Source organism: Amphiura filiformis, chromosome 5 (genome assembly GCF_039555335.1).
Source record: "Amphiura filiformis chromosome 5, Afil_fr2py, whole genome shotgun sequence".
Taxonomy (NCBI): Eukaryota; Metazoa; Echinodermata; class Ophiuroidea; order Amphilepidida; family Amphiuridae; genus Amphiura; species Amphiura filiformis.
Genome location: NC_092632.1, coordinates 38,157,949 through 38,174,855, shown reverse-complemented (window position 1 = coordinate 38,174,855; position 16,907 = coordinate 38,157,949). Strand labels below are relative to the sequence as shown.

Sequence of the window (16,907 nt, the reverse complement as noted above, 5' to 3'; positions counted from 1 at the left end):
ACAGGTAGTCCTTTTGGATGATTGTGATGGCATTTTACTCAGCACAATCGTATGCATGAATGCGGATTCCTACTTTAGGTCATTTAGTGATGGCAGCAGGAGGGTGCTAGAGGATCCTGAAAAAGTTCTGCAAAAATCCACCTGAGACGGTTATTGAACTTTCACATTTCTTGGTTCATCTTTCTTGCATGACCGGATGGTCTGTGACTGAAAATAAAAATTCCTTTAAAAAGGGAATGGGCGCCTAATGGGAGCTTTGATGTGATGTGCAGAAATCCGGGGAGGGGGGGGGCACTCCCACTTTGGAGGTGACGCGTATGTAGGGCTGTTAAGACCCCTTTTTCACCATCGCTTTCACCCAAAGACAAAGACCCATACCAGCACATGCTTTGTCACCCAAAGAACCATGTTACTCGTTGGACTATGTGGACTCTGTACAATGGGAACATATTATAAACATGTGACACAATCTGGTCCATGGAGGCCAAGGACGGTAAATTTGATATTAATAAAGGCGAAAATATAGAGTAAAAAAACAATAAATACATAAAAAATAGACATCACAAAACTTCATATCTTTAGAACCAAGTATGTTATCTAGACATTTGGTGTTTTCAGTATATGATAGCCTAATGTGTGTATAATGGTAATGATTATATTTAAATAGTAACTCAATTTTCAAAAATGCCTCCTTTGGCCTCCATGGACCAGATTGTGTCACATATTATGTGTGTAATGTGTTCCTATGAACATGGTCAATGTGTCATTATCCCGGTCATTATCAGTCTGTAAGTATGTGCATTTGTGTCATATACACATGGGCATCAATCCTGGGGGAACATGTATCCCCTCACCCCCCCCCCCCCCCACACACACATGCAACCCACACAATTTTGGGGGAAATGTGCCAATTTTATTTTCAGCCAATTTTTGACAATTCAGGCTAAATGTCTCCCACCCCACTTTTCACTGCTGCATTAAAACATGCATGTCATATATTGATATACTATGACACAGTATGGTCTGTAATCTACCAATAAGCTTAAGCTTAATAATCACTTCAAAAAAACTAATTAATTATGTTCTCTAATATATAACTCTACTAATTAATTTAAACATTTACTATGTATTTTCTCAAAACTGCCTATATATTTCTGATTTTATTCACCAACTAGCACAAAGTATTTCACTTGCGTAACTGTAATATTGGATTTGAATCTTATGACATTAAAATTTGAACACCATTGTCATAAGAACCACATTAGATCTGCACCAATGCCTTTTTCATATATAGTATTTGTTACCATATAAACTGACTTAAATGCATTTTCTTACTCCATCAAAGCCTATCCCCAAAACGAGCGATAAACAGAAAATCCATTTAGAGCGTAATAGACAAAAGAAAGGTCCTGAAATGAAATCTTAACAAACATGTTTATTTGCTGATGCATTTCATCGGCAATATGCGCCACAACTCGGAGACAAAAAAGTACAACGCCTTGTCTATTAGCCACTCTGGTATATTAGTATTGATTCTATAGCTGGCCATATGCCTTGCATGTATCATATCGTCTTATAGGTTAATTTACATCACTTTTAATATGTTTGATTGATGTACCGTATTGATTTAAAAATGCATCAATGTAGGTAATCATTATGACTTCTTACTCTTTAAGTAGCGAGGGAGAAGTACTCTGAAACAGATACTGACCTAATGAAAAAATAATACTTTAAGTACAAATTTGTTTATAGATTTTTTGTGACCTTTTGAGATGTTAGTTAAAACAACGCTAACGATTATTTTTTTCGTGTTTATTATTATTTCTTCAGAATTATAAAGCATCTTCATGAACATGATTTAAGTACAAGCGGCAGATTACAATGTGTACGAAGTGCAGAAATTCAAATATGGGTATGTTTTTTTCATTATTTTATTATTATTATTTCCTTCAGAAACGTCTTGTTTGGTGGTTAGTAGCTGAAGCAGTTGTTGTTGTTGTTTTTACTTCAGGGCCATGGGCCTTACATAGTGTATGATTGTGGGGCTATTCCGGTTGAAATCCATACTCCCCCATGGATGACCTTAATCTCCCACACAGTGGGTGTAGATTTCAAATGGAGTCGCCAATTCAGGTAATCCCATTTGAAATTCACACTCCCTATGTAGGAGATTAAGTTCATGTCTTCCATAGGGGGTGTTTTGTTTTCAACTGGAATAGCCTAAATTTGTAAATAGAATTTAAGGTTGTTTTATTTTAAGGTAAGTTTTGAAATACATCATGATCTTTAACTTGGGAACATAATAAGACATTTAACATATAAATATATCTAGGCTTAATCTTCCATTTAAAAATATACCCTGAATAGTATTTTTATAAAATTATATTGTATGTGATATTAATCATTGATCAGCCACTCCTACAGATATGACAAAATATTATAAGTTTTCTTTCATCATATTAATCTAAATACGATATCATGAAGATATCATTCAAGTCATTAACATAATAAACGTCATAAATGATATCAGAGTGGAAGGAGATAGAGGGTAAGGTCCACACGTGTTGCACCTCAAAAAGTTCTCCACTCTGAAAGGAGTTGATCAACCCACCAGAAAATAATTATCAAAAATTAACTGACGACCTTGATAGTAAGGGTCATCTTATATAATTTACCATCTTACTTCCAAATGGAACGAAGAATGACCTAGAATGTACGCTTGCTTATCTAGCTTCAAAGTTCGTGTCAGCTCTTAAAGGCTAAAAGTCCGTCAACCATATCTCAAGTGCTTGCTGATTCACTAATTGTTTTTGTTGCTCAATATTCTTGTTTCTTCAGACATTGACTGTTTGCTGCGTACAATTGAGGTCAGGTGGTGGTGGACGTGGTTTTATCGCTAAATGGCCGTTGGTAAGCAGTTTACTTTCTTCTATTTAACTAATTCATTGATGCATGTATCACACAATTACAACCAAATCCAATACATAGTCAAGTGGTGGTGTATTAAGAATAATTTTCTTCGATATTATCTTGAATTTCATGATAATGGTTCTTTTTATCTTAAATTTAATTTCTCTGTGTATGTCATTAATTATTCATTCATTCATTTTATAACATGTATATTTATTTATTTATTTATTTATTTATTTATTTATTTATTTATTTATTTATTTATTTATTTATTTATTTATTTATTTATTTATTTAATGTCAAAGTTATCACAAAAAAACTGCTGTGAGAAATTTATTTAATGTCAAAGTTATCACAAAAAAAGTGCTGTGAGAAAGAATAATCCCGGAGGAGGGCAATATTATTATTATTATTACACATTATTGATACAGTAGTTTCTGATTCGCTACACTGTGTTTCACAGATTTGATTTCGCCTGATGAACGGAAAACCCTATTTATTTATTATTTATTTATTTGTTTATTTGTTTGTTACAGTAGTTTCTGATTCGCTACACTGTGTTTCACAGATTTGCTTTCGCCTGATGAACGGGAAACCCTATTTATTTATTATTTATTTATTTGTTTGTTTGTTTGTTTGTTTGTTTGTTTGTTTGTTTGTTTGTTTGTTTGTTTGTTTGTTTGTTTGTTTGTTTGTTTGTTTGTTTATTTGTTTGTTTGTTTATTGATTGATTGATTCATTCATTGATTGATTCATTGATTGATTTATTGACTGATTAGTTCATATCATAGTTTCTTTGTCTATTATTCATCATGTGACCACTTTATGATTCATATGGATTGCCAGAAACGTCTGAAATTCATTTTTTTAGTATAAAATTAGCAAAATGTTTTACCTGTTTGTAATTCGTACCACACAACTTTGATATTTAAAAAAAAATGAGCCAGACAAACCTTACAAACCATTGTTTACCATCATATTTTGTGGTGAACTTTTTTTAATATCGTATGCGGTATTATTTCTTTTAATATTTTTTTTAAAAAGCGTACCGACTGACTGACCCTGACTTTAAAGGCAATACAAACTTTTGTTAGGCCTTTAAAAGAGTTTATAGTATTTAATTATTATCTGCAATAAAACCCTAAAATGTAACACAAATCCAAAAATGTGGTTTATCCAGTGGCGGGCTTTTCTGTGTTACATTGGAGAAATGCCAATGTCTTTTTGTCATACATGATAGATATCATTCGTCATGTTTTGTTAAGTGTTCATTTAAGTGATAATGAACTTTAGGTTTATCAATCTTAGGGGAATTTCATTATCATTATGAAAACAATGGCGACAATATCAAGGTATTGGTTTTGTTGTTATCTTCTTCGATATTTCTCGTTTTTTATTTGTATAATGATAAGTCATCTCAAGCATATTTATATCAAGTGTATATTGAAGGCCTGGTTGCATATCCTTGGCCCATTATTTTGAAACCTTGGACTTGCCTGAATCCAAGAAATTGCATTGTTGCAGTCAAGAAATAAAGAGATTATTGTAACAGATTTTAGAACAATTACATTGCTACAATTTAATACTTATGATTTTAGGTGAAAATATTCAATTCTCATTATGTTTCTTAAAATCTGTCCATCCACCTCAAGATTTAGCTGGTGTATTGAGAAATTTCATGTACCAACAAATAAAATTGGTTCTCTTTTCTTACTGGATGAAGTTGAGGTCTCTTCATTTTATTTTAATTAAAGGTTCCAGATTTCAATTTAAAAGTCTATGTTATATTGGTTTATCATCCACTTCTTCATACTTTCTGCTAGAAGAAAGAAGTGAAACAAACAATGGCCCTATAATAGCTGTGTCTGTATAACCATGTTGTAGTGTAGATCACCTTATAATTTCTCTGAAACAGCAACTTAATGTAAAATGAATCTCAAACAAACAACATATTTAGTAAACATAACAAAATAAATAAAAAAGATAAAAATAAGGCAATGCAATGCAGTATAATTAGACCGGTGTTGTGCCACAAAAAGTGAAAATAGCAAAGGTAATACCAATCTATAAAAAAGAACATTCTGAAGTATTTTCTAATTGCCGCCCAATTTCGGTACTACCTTGTTTTTCGAAGATACTTGAAAGACTAGTGTTTAACAGATGTATTGCGTATATAGATAGTAAAAAAATACTGAATGATAAATTTAAACAATTTGAAGTGGTTCTCAGATTGAAAAAGGTGAAGAAAACACATCTGACAACTCAACCACAAAAGTATGTTTAACATCCTGTATAATAGGGATTGTTTTATGTAAAATATTACATGAGGATTTACCTTGGAAGCTGTAGACAAGTGTAACAATAGTGTTGGAATTATGAGGTTCAAGGTGGAGAGTGGTACTTTAATAAAGGAATATACATGTACCGCATTCGTTCCATTAACTGCCCATGCCCCTATAAACGCCCATCCAGTGACTTTACAACAAGTAAACTGTGATATTATTAACTGTCTATGCAAATCTAGATCATTGTCTGAAACTTAAGGCACATTGATGATAATGGATGAATATTTTGGGCCATTTTTACGTACATGCAATTATGTAAACGTAAAAAATAAGCGGCCACCTAAAATGACTTTGTTAAGCACCCGGGCGGTTAATGGAACTAACTTGCCAATATTTTGATCAAATGAGTAAGTTGTGATTAAAAACCCTGACCATGCTACTGAATTCAACTCAAAATTGGTTTAACTATTATAGGCCTATTCCTTTAAGTAAAACAGAGCACCCTCTAATAAATGACACGTGTGCCATTCATTCCACCATACCATGGTACACATACAATTCTTCTTCTTTTTTTTACTTCTTCTTCTTTTTTGATGTTGATATAATTTATTCACCTTTCTGCTTGAATTGAACTTGTTAAAGCTTTGGTGTGAAAAGCTGTAAGAGTTGGTTTTCATTTAAGGATCAAAATTGGAATTTATTTTGCAAAATAAGTGTATATCACCTTAAAGGTGCGATATATCTTTAAGAACAAAAAATATAATAAAAATGCATTATTTTGCAGGTACTTTTGCAAATAATAAACAACTTTTTAAATGACACAGCTTTTCAAACCGTTTGAGCAATATTAGTTGATATGAGGAAGTAAAAGTGTTACTTAGTTCAACTAATATTGTCCAGCAAATCTGAGTATTTTTGTTATTGCTAATTATTGCTAATCTGAAGATGAAAAGAGTGCTGGTACTTTGCTTAAAACTTCCTTGCCAATATCCCTTGAGAATCCAGTGTGGTAAATGGATAAACAAATAAGTTCAAAGCATTAACAAGGAAACACTTTTACAGAATAAATAAAAATTCCCTTTAAAAGGGAAAGCCAGCCTCAATGTAGAAGAGGTCTTGTAATTAGTTTTGGTCAATGTGAAAGGCATTTTTAGGATCACGCTTACATCTACATGACAGTCCACCAAACCATCAACGATGAGAACATGCACACTGAAACAGCAGAAAACATTAATTCCTAATCTCATGTCAACTCTTTTAATTCATTACATGTACTCCAAATTGTTCTGGTCTGTTTGTTTTGTTGTTGTTGTTGTTGTTGTTGTCGTTGGTTTTTTTGTCTTTTCAGCTTTTTACCCACGATATCTCAATTTCCAATTTTGTAATACCAGAACTTACGAACTCAATATCTTCGCTTAGGAATGTCCGATTTCACTGCTCTCGATATATACACTGCCGGTTTGAGTTAACTTACATGTACATTTTATTTTAAAATAACTTAATTAATTTGCAATGTATAGTTTAAGCCTACTATATTATATAGATAGTGGCCAGCACATTTATAAAGGACTGGTTACTCACTACAATCTTCACTCTTAAACTGTGTTTTTCTGAATGTGCTGATCATGTTGATTGCTAGTCGGAAACTCCTGCGAAGCTATGGACATGGCATCTTACATACTCCATTCTTAACTATAACAGTCTGCCTAGTGCCTTGTGTGTTTTCTCTTCAATCATTTTGTTGAATGTAATTTTATGAATCAAATAGTTATGTGTCATTTTATTTATAATAAAGAAGTTATTAAATTAATAAAGTAAGACAATTTATTTATCTATAAGTGCATGTCAAATGGGGTACATTGTTCAATACTATATGCATAAATTATGCCCATATTATAGCTAGGCCCTAAAACTTTATTTTGCATCGGATTTTTCCCGTTGAAAAGACAAAACTGATGTTTATGATAGCAACCATTTCATCAATAACATTTTGAGTCATTTTTATCCATAAAACGACACAGGATATGATAGATAACTACTTTCACATCAATATGGTCCATATGATCACAGATTGTTGAGAATCTGTGATATGATCCGGGATATGATGAAGATTTTGATTCTATAGATCTGTTATCAACATGATATCACGCTGTTCAGTGGTCAAGGAGTAAGGACCCCGGTCAAGGACACTGATATGACATCATAGGTGATGTCAGATTTTCTTCTGCTGACCATATGATGCTATATATATTAACTATTATTGTTACATTTAGGCCTTTAAACTTTTAAAGTCATAATTAATTAGTTCAAACATAACTTTGGTAATACTCACTCGTTTTAGATTCGTTGAAACGGCAAAACATACTTACTTTTCCTAACAAATCAATTAAAATATTTTTAAAAAATTTAACCACAAAAAGTAAAAAAAAAAAAATCATTCCAATACCACTAAAATATAATCTCTTGAGTAAACTGACCCCAAACCTGAAACAGGTACCAGCCCCGAATGGGCTGGCGAAAAGGACAAGGGCAAAGACCAAAATCATTCACATCCAGAAATACTCACACCTAGGTGTACCAGTGTGTACTTAAAACACCCACACACAAACACAACATGAGTGGACAAGTTGTGTTTTAGGATCTCGAAGATGGTTTTCTATTAATTTGTGTCAGATTTATTTCAAATACAATTAATTGTATGACTTAAGAAATTCTAGGGAGAATGTGGTGGAAATATGAAATATATGAAAATTGGACAAGAAAGGAACTAAAGGAAAAATAAGTATGTCAAACTGAAGGCCCAAGCAGGTCATATAAAGTTAGTTGGTAGAAGGAGTTCATAACAAGTAGTAAGTTTTTAGCAGGTTCACCATCAGACAAGTTACAACATAAGTTGTCAAAAGAGCCAGTCCGTTCAGTCACATGTCTCAACCCATGTCTACCAAGTGCATGATAGATCAAAATTAAAGTTCAAATGTAACTTTATTTTTCCTTTGAATTGAATTGATACACACATGTCCTCAAGGCTATTTAAAATTGGCCATAAGCTGACAATGTCTCTGAATGTATAACTGGATTCATTCGTAAAGTCAGATGTAGCTTTTACATTTAAGGGAAAAAATCTATTTGTGTGATCGTAAAGCTATTACAATCAGAGAAATAAAGAATCATGTGTCATGGCTAAAACAATCATGTATTTACTTAAAACATTTGTCAAATTATTTACATATATATCCTGTCATGATATATTTCTTCTTATCCGCTTATATATTTTTTTCATGGCCAATTACACATAACTATATAAATAAGTTTGACTTATGGCATCAACTAAAAGACATCTAATCCCAGGAACTTTTCACTTCATATTTAATCATCAAAATCTGTTAAATGTTACCTGCATACTTGTTAACCCCTAGATACTACTGGTCATCTAACAGCATTTCTGATTGGTTGATAACTTAAAATGCTCATTTCAATTGCCAATTATGACTAGGCTTTAAACTACTTATGGTCAAACTTGCATTTGCAGATGATCTTATTAATGCCCTCCTTGATTGGTTCAAAATTGGACACAATATTTGTTTTGGCCAATCGCGTATTGGCAGGTACTTCTTATAGAGTTAAAAAAAACCACTACAAATCTTGACATAATAGACTACATGTATTTCAATTCACAGTTGATGATAATTGGAGATACACATGTAATTACTTAACGTTTAAGTGTAGTTCAACATCAATAAACCATGTTAAAGGAAATATGGAAATCTCTGAGGATATATCAAACGTCTTAACATGTTCCTGCAACCTGTCATCAGTGTATACACACAAGACTTGATACTTCATCGCTTACATTATCAGCCTCTTAAATATCTATCAAGTATGTAGTAGTCATTTGATTTCTGCCACGGTTATATTCTCCAAAGATCGGTGAGGTGGCAGCGTCGGCGGCGGGGAGAATGTAAAGTGTTTCCGTGCAAGCTGTTGACTTTCTTAGCATGCAAGCATGGCAGAAAGCAACATTGTTTCAAGGCTGGATGGATTGTAAGAGCACTTATATAGTAATTGATTATGATTTGACAGAATAGATAGAATAGTGGTCTTTCATGTACATTTTTCATCACAAATATATTCTTATTGAAAGTAGAAATTTATATTTTAGGGCTCACTAACTGAAACCTTTTAATCTTTACTGATCCCAAATATGGCAATTCTAATGTGTGTAATCATAAATTCTGAGAATTTTGTGGGGATTGTCAGGGGCGGATCCAGAAATTTTTGATAGAGGGGGCGCCTTTTGGTCGATTTACGAAAAAATTGTGTTAAGGGGTTACCCTCGAAAACTCAACGGTTTTGGCCCATTGTTTGCTGTTCATGGCGAATTTGTTCATTTTTTAAATTTCTTTCATTTTTTGTATTTATAAGTTAGGCCGGCGCCCTTTGCTAGTCATAAAATAGAGGGGGCGCGCGCCCCCCCCCTAAATCCGCCACTGATTGTGGTAACTTGGGCAGGGGATGTCTAGTCTATCGATGTGTTTATAAGTACACCATGCAATATGTGACCAGCTCCAACAAAACCCGGAAGCATGTTTTTGAGTTCTAGGCCTTAAAGATGACATTCCCTTCAAAAAATCTAAGTTTGGAATTCTTAATTTCATGGTATTGCCTGTAAAAATGCGTCTTGTTCCTGGACTTTCAAATCGTTGAAAGTACTTATTAAAAAGAGGCTTATTTAATCAATAATTAACAGTTGAACTATGATAATCCCTATTCAATCCTGTGTAAGGCAGGAAACTAATTAGTCCATTACTCAGAATAGCAATTTGGCAAATACCAAGGTGTCATTTACAAAATTATCCATATCTTGAAAAGTATTGATGCTATGAATATAAATTTGGTATCATTTTAAAGCTTATTGTCTAGAGCGTGCATTTTTATTCAAATCATGAAATGTCAAAAATGCATCTTGTTCCTGGTTTTGTCAGAACGGGTCACATATGGCATACCATTCTGATGCAATATAGCATATGCCATTCTAAGAATGCGCAGGACCTGTATAAAAGTGGAAGAACTTATATTAAAGATGTTGAGCAGTGGCTCCAGAACCAGATGGGGGGGGCTATGTACCCTAGAGCCAACACTAATAATGTAAGACAAAAATTCATAATTTTAAGGTATAATTCATAATTTAAAATACAAATGCATGCATTTCAAAAGCTTCAGTGCTTTTTTTTTTTTTTTTTTTTTCACCTGCACCACCCCCAGTGTTTTGTGCCTCGGAGAAGGCCTCATATTGATGCCCCCTCCCCACCCCCCAATATTATAAATCTTCCAGAGCCTCTGGAAATACATGTATTTCCACCATCTCTCACTGTAATTTTGTAATTTTTAGACAGATTTAGCCCTATTTGTTTGAGGATTCACACTAAATAAATACAGTAGTAGTATAATTCCCACCATTTCCCAGCCAGATAGATTAATCAAAGCTAACTGTGGATGTGGTGGATAGCAATATTGCTGGTACACATCTTCAGATCAAAAGGGGAATATTTTGTGGTCATTGTCTGGGAATGCACAATCAAAATACAATGATTCCCAGAAACTCCTGCCCAAATGTAGGTAAATGTCATTGATTTCATAAGGCTGTATACAAATTGCCCTATTTAACTGACAGTCCTGATCAGGCCCATAGCCAGGATATTTTTTGGGAGGAAGGGCAGTGGCGTTGCGTGGGTCATCATATTGGGGGCCCCGATCATGATTGGGGGGAACCGGGTCTGATTGGGGCACAAGCCGTTTTTTGGCAATTTTCCAATGTGATTTTCTAAATTTTGCAATCGATTGGGGCCACATGCCCCCGAGCACTATGACGCTACACCACTGGTGATGGGGGAGAGAGGATGCAGAATTTCTCAGAAGTTGACCTTTTTTCCTAAATAATTTCACTGACATGTAAAGAAACTAGTGGACTTTAAATACCTCCCCTAAAATTGACTATAAATTTGAATGGTTTACATGAAAAAGTATTCCCTTTCTTAATTTATTTGATAATTTTCACCTTCTCAACTGTGGTTCATTTTTACATTTTGTCCCTGAAAGTGGACCTTTTTGTCAATTTAAGTATGTTGTATGTGGAGGGAGAGGGGAAGGGGGGGCATCAAACACCAACACCTGGTCCTGGCATAAATTTGGTAATTTTCTGTGGGTTATTCCTTCTGCAATGTCCTAACCACATACTCACAAGTTTCATGATTTTTAGTTACAATTCCAGGATCTCATTGAGGAAGTTGAGGCTGAAAAAAGTACCATATTTTATCATGGTTGGCTACAACCAATGTATTACTTATTTAGATTTTACTACAATTGAAGAAATTCAAGTTGCTATTCAAATCAATTCTTATAGATTTGTCAAGGTGCCAACAAAAGTGAAATTATGAACAATGAACTTGGTTCAGAGAAACCGGAAGATTTCCTACATACCAAGGATACCACTATACCAACAGATACAAAAGGACAGTATTCCATATATCTTTGATTACCTATTTAAAGGATTTCTTCTGGTTTCAGAATTCCCCCTTTGACCTTTTCCTTGTCACACCTGCATGATCATCAAGAATATTACCAAATAGGTGGTATTCTTGTGGGTATTTCGCTAAATATTAGAAGATATCCAGGAATGATTGGAAGATTATATCAAGCGATCTGAACCTTTGGTAGACAACAGGTACGTAATGATTGAGCCAGTGGTGTAGCCCGGGGGGCACTCGACTTTGGAAGTGACGGGGATGTGCGGACAACTGTTCGAAACTAGGGGTCTTTCGGTGAGAGCCTAAACACTGAAAAGGGGGATCTTTCAGTGAGACTGGGAAAAATTTTGGGTCAAGATATTAAAGTTGATAAAAAAAATTTCAAAACTTCATCATAATTTGAAAAATTGTTGGAAAATGTTAGGAAAAAAATGGGGTCATTTAGTGAGAAATTATCAGAAATTTCCCCAAAATTTTTGGAACACAAAAAAGGGGGTCATTGGGTGAAAGGGAGTTCAGTAAAATAAAAAAGGGGGTCATTGGGTGAGAGGTAGTTGAAAAATGGGGGTCAATGTGGCCGCACATCCCTGCCACCCATTTTTAGTGAGTGCCCCCCCCCCCCCGGGGGCAAGGCAACTTTCTAGGGGCAAACTCTGATGAAAATGGGCTTCCTCCTTCCTTTCCCCTCTCCTTGCTACATCAAAAATATGTATTTTTAGCTTATGATGAGTGTTTATTAATGTATGAAGGTGGTATTTTTTATTTGTCAGTATTTTCTCTTTATGGAAAACATACATGAAAAGGGGAAAACAGAGGCAAGTGGTGAGAGTTCACAATTATTATCCTAATTCTATTCACTTGTGGGTCAGCATCCTTTATTTGCAATTTTCACATATATTGTGTTTCGCTTAGTGTTACACCCAGTGCGGTCTTTGTAAAAATCCTTTGGGGGGACCAAATAGTAGTTCAGTAGCACCCAAAAAAATTCAATTTACACTAAGTTTAGCCCAAAACAAAGGTGACATGTTGTATTTACTGGACCAATGTTAAATTTTACACTATGAGGTAGGGGTGAAATTTTCTTTTGGGGGTTGGTTTGGGAGGTTGAAATTTTCTTTAGGGGGTTGAGTTAGCACCCCCCCCCCCCAATCCATGGTGAGACCACAGTAGTTACACCCTGCTAGTGTGAAGCATTCAGGCCACCTTCTCAGTTAATTTTATTTAAAAATTTGTTTTTGGCCACTGGGATATTTGAGGAAGTGACCATGTGAGGAAGTGACCATGACTAGTAGAGATTCACCAGCAATCTGCTGTAGTTCTGTAAGTGTTTATCCACCTGTGCCACTTAAAAGTGCACTGGTTCGATTCCTACAGGTTCCAAATTTTGTTGCTCTATCAATTTATTTTATTCTAGTTCACCTGCGTTTTCCTTTCTGTTCCTTTACAATAATCAGTCAAATTCACCATAAAAAAATGATAACTCAAAATGTAATAAGCAATGACAGAAGAGACTTAATAAATAGACTATGTAGGCTACACACTTGTTCAAGTGACTTTGGGAATCTAGTCCAAGATCATCTAAAAACAACTCATAAAAAATTCATTGCCACACCACGAGCCTTGAGGTACGATGGTGTGAAATCTTTTAATGAATAAGACTCACGGATCACTTGTGACACGTTACATGGGCTATGTTTCAAAGATTTGTGAACATAATTAGAGGATACATAGCGCAAATCCCCTTTTAATAACTTACATGTATAGTTATGATTATGATTAATCCAGTCAGTTTACAGCAGAGTCTCTTAAAAGGTCCCAGGGGAATGGGGGTAGGCAGCTCGAGACCCAACCCTGTAATTTGTAAAGCGTCATTTCGCAAATGGATTTTGCCAAGTAACAAATTGGCCAGGCAGGTTGCAAGTAGCAGGTCCACAGATTGATCAGTTAGTCAAATAAAATAGCCTTCTAATTGCCAAGTGTGTGCCAGTCACGAGGTAGCTCACTCGCTCGCCCTGTACACACACGTTGCGTTAAGTCTTGGAAGAATTAGCTTGACAGAAGCACCGATTAATGGCTTTGCATCAATAAAATATTGGTTAATTTCTTAAAATGGCCGTTGAGCACGGAATGTCGTCAGGATATGGATCCTTGATGACAGTGGGTCTAATGAGCTAGATCAATTTCAAAGGCTCCATCATGCATTTAGTGCCTAGATTTTCTTTAGTCATTAATCTCAGTGCAAAAGATTCGCTTGAAAGGAAAAGACGCTAATGTGTACAATTTAATGACATAATGTCTGACAAATTTTATTCTGTAATCATTAGCAGTATTTACTCTCAATTCCAGCCATTTGCGTAACTGTTTTTTCTCTCTCTTTGAAGTAATGTCTTGTAATTGCATTGCCTTTTGTATTATATGTATGGGCATGTTCAATTTGAGATTTTTATCTGATTATCAGTAGTAGTTAATTTGAATTTATCATTAATGGTGAATCAAAATTGCAATTTTTCTGAAAATTTCTTCATAGTAATCTTTTGTGAAGAATTGTTACCAAAATTAATATCTTACCCTTTGTGAAAATGTGATCATGCCTGGGGTGCACATCATAAATTTTTGGTGGGTATGTTCCCCCAGATTTGTGAGGTGGTGGGTCTTTGGGAGCTGACAGCATATCGGTCAAAGGGGGTCTTTTGGAGCTGCGAACAAGTAAAAGGAGGGTCTTTTGGAGCTGCGACAGTCAAAATCAAGGGTCTTTTCTTGTCTTTCTGGTTGAAAGTCGCCTGAAAGAAAACAGAAATATGTGAGGAATGAACAATTTAGGTTTCTTTTAGAGCTGAATCAAAATCAAGGGTCTTTCGAGGCTTTATTTTGGTCACATTTAGGGGCTCTTTCAGAGCTGCGAAATCAAAAAAGGGGGTCTTTCTGGGGGAACAAACCCATATGGCCATTTGTTTTAAGTGGCCCCTCCCTCTCCCCTCGATGATATTGGCTTCTAACACCCATTTATTTTGTTGTTTTTGTTTAAAATGTCTAAATGTTGATATGGCGGATGCTTAATTTACTTTGCCAGATGACATAATGATACTAAGTTACATGTCATACATTGATCTGACATTATATTTCTCATTTCCACCACAACTTTAATATGATTTTGTAAAAGAAATCATACTGTAACCACATACAGCTGCATTTTGAATCAACTAGTAAGGCGATAGGAAGGAAATGACATGGCAAAATCACCTGAATTCAAACCAAATATTACAGCGTATATAGATAATGTACATAGTTGATAAATAATAATTATAAATCTAAAAATAGCTTCATTTGTAAATCCAACAGGTGTCCGCAAGGTGACAATTTTGAATTGTTTTTAAGGATTAGGATTCTTTATATATCTGAAGGTGAGTTAGGAATCTTGAAGTTGATATGAAATCAAAATTATTTTATGGGTTATCATACATTATTAATTGGAGGGCATCATGACAACTGTGAATTGATCAAACTTGGACAAGCCTGTTTCCTCAACATTTTAGACTACTCAATGGGCTATTCCATTTAAAATCCTCACTCCCTCTGTAGACAGGGATGTAAGTTTTCTGTATTTTTACAGAATTCTGTATTTTTTGTAGACCAGATTTACGCAATTTCTTTTATTTTCAGCCTGTTTTGGGGCTTTTTAGCCCGAATTTCCACGTTTTTTTCCAATTTTCCGTATTTTTCTTCAGGCTTACTTACATCCCTGTGTAGAAGATTTTGGAAATATGTACCACATGGGGATTGTGAATTTCAAATGAAATGAACACATGGGGCAGCTCCATTTGAAACTCACCCTCCCTCTGTGGAAGATCCAAGTTGAATCTTTCTCAGAGGGTGTATGAAATTCAAATGGAGCTGCCTAATGTGTTCATTCCATTTGAAATTAATTTGCCCCTGTGGAAGATTTTGGAAATATTGTGAAATTGTGGTGTGGATTTTAAATGCCATTGCCATTTGCGATTTATCATAAATCGTTTGAATCATTTTCTACTTCCATTTTCAAACCAACTCAAAAAGTTAGAATGTTTAGGATAAAAAGCTGTATTTAAATACCTGGTAGGCGTAATTTGTTTTAAATAATTATGCTTCTATCTTCATTAGTTGTTACTGTGTAAGATACATAATGGCACACACTCTATCTCCAGTGACGACACCAGCAATATTTTTGGGGGCATGAGGGGGGGGCAAAACAAAATCAACAAATTTTGCGCAAAAATGCCATAAAAAGTGGAAATTTTTGTAATTTTGGGTTTTACTGGGGAACAGGGGGGGCAAGAGTTCTGACGGGGGGGGGGGGTAGGCAAGAGTCTTGATTGTTGATCTTAACCCAGAGTTACCATATTGTAACATTTGCTTAGGAGATGCCTCAAGAATTTTCAAAATTTGTTTTTTACACGATTGTACTTTATAAACTAACATAGGCTACTCTACAAAAATCAAGACTATCTAAGGTGCTGTAGTTTTGTCAAAATCCGAGATTTTGAATAAACTGTTTGAACATGCTTAATAATTCTGATGTAATTTCAAACGCATACACGATGTTCATAACACAGTACGTACATGGTGTGCGGGACAGTCATAACATATCTAAAGGGCCATCAGAGTCATATTTGAAGGAGTGGCTCGCATTGGCATTATATGCGCTGGTATTTATCCCGGGTATTTATATATAGGCCTAGTAATTTTCTTTGTATTACCTCATCTGTTTGGGCCAAAATTAAAAGGGCATTATCTGACAGTGAAAACTAACATTTTAAGAACAAAAAATCCAATTCATTTTTTCTTATGGAAGGATATGACTTAATTGAAAATCATCATCAAAACAGATCATAAAATTTTGCTCATCTAAGTATTAAAGACTTAATTGTTTTAGTAGCCTGGACATAAATCTGAACTGATTCCATCCTAGTATAAGAGCCAATCTTAGCCTATGGACTGATGAGTCAACTATCCCAGTTATGTGTTTCAAATTGTTTAGTCCATATCCTGGAGCGGCAGAATAGCTAGGTTAATTCTAAATGTATTTACCTTTTCTTTTTTTAACCTCATTTTGTGCAATTGTCACAACATCTGGTTCAATTCTCAGCATAAAATTATGTATTGCATCAAGTTCACAAACTTGATTTTTTTCCTTCAATTGATGCTTTAATTT

At 34.6% G+C, this 16,907-nt stretch overlaps 1 protein-coding gene across 1 annotated transcript in view; it reads left to right on the top strand.

The window, feature by feature from the left end:
* LOC140151678 (uncharacterized) overlaps nucleotides 1-16,907 on the top strand; it is a 98,209-nt gene that overhangs the window by 23,955 nt on the left and 57,347 nt on the right. Inside the window, exons 3-4 of the mRNA XM_072174013.1 lie at nucleotides 1,831-1,912; nucleotides 2,839-2,910. The gene's annotated coding sequence lies outside the window, so the exon portion shown is untranslated. The remainder of the gene's footprint in view (nucleotides 1-1,830; nucleotides 1,913-2,838; nucleotides 2,911-16,907) is intronic.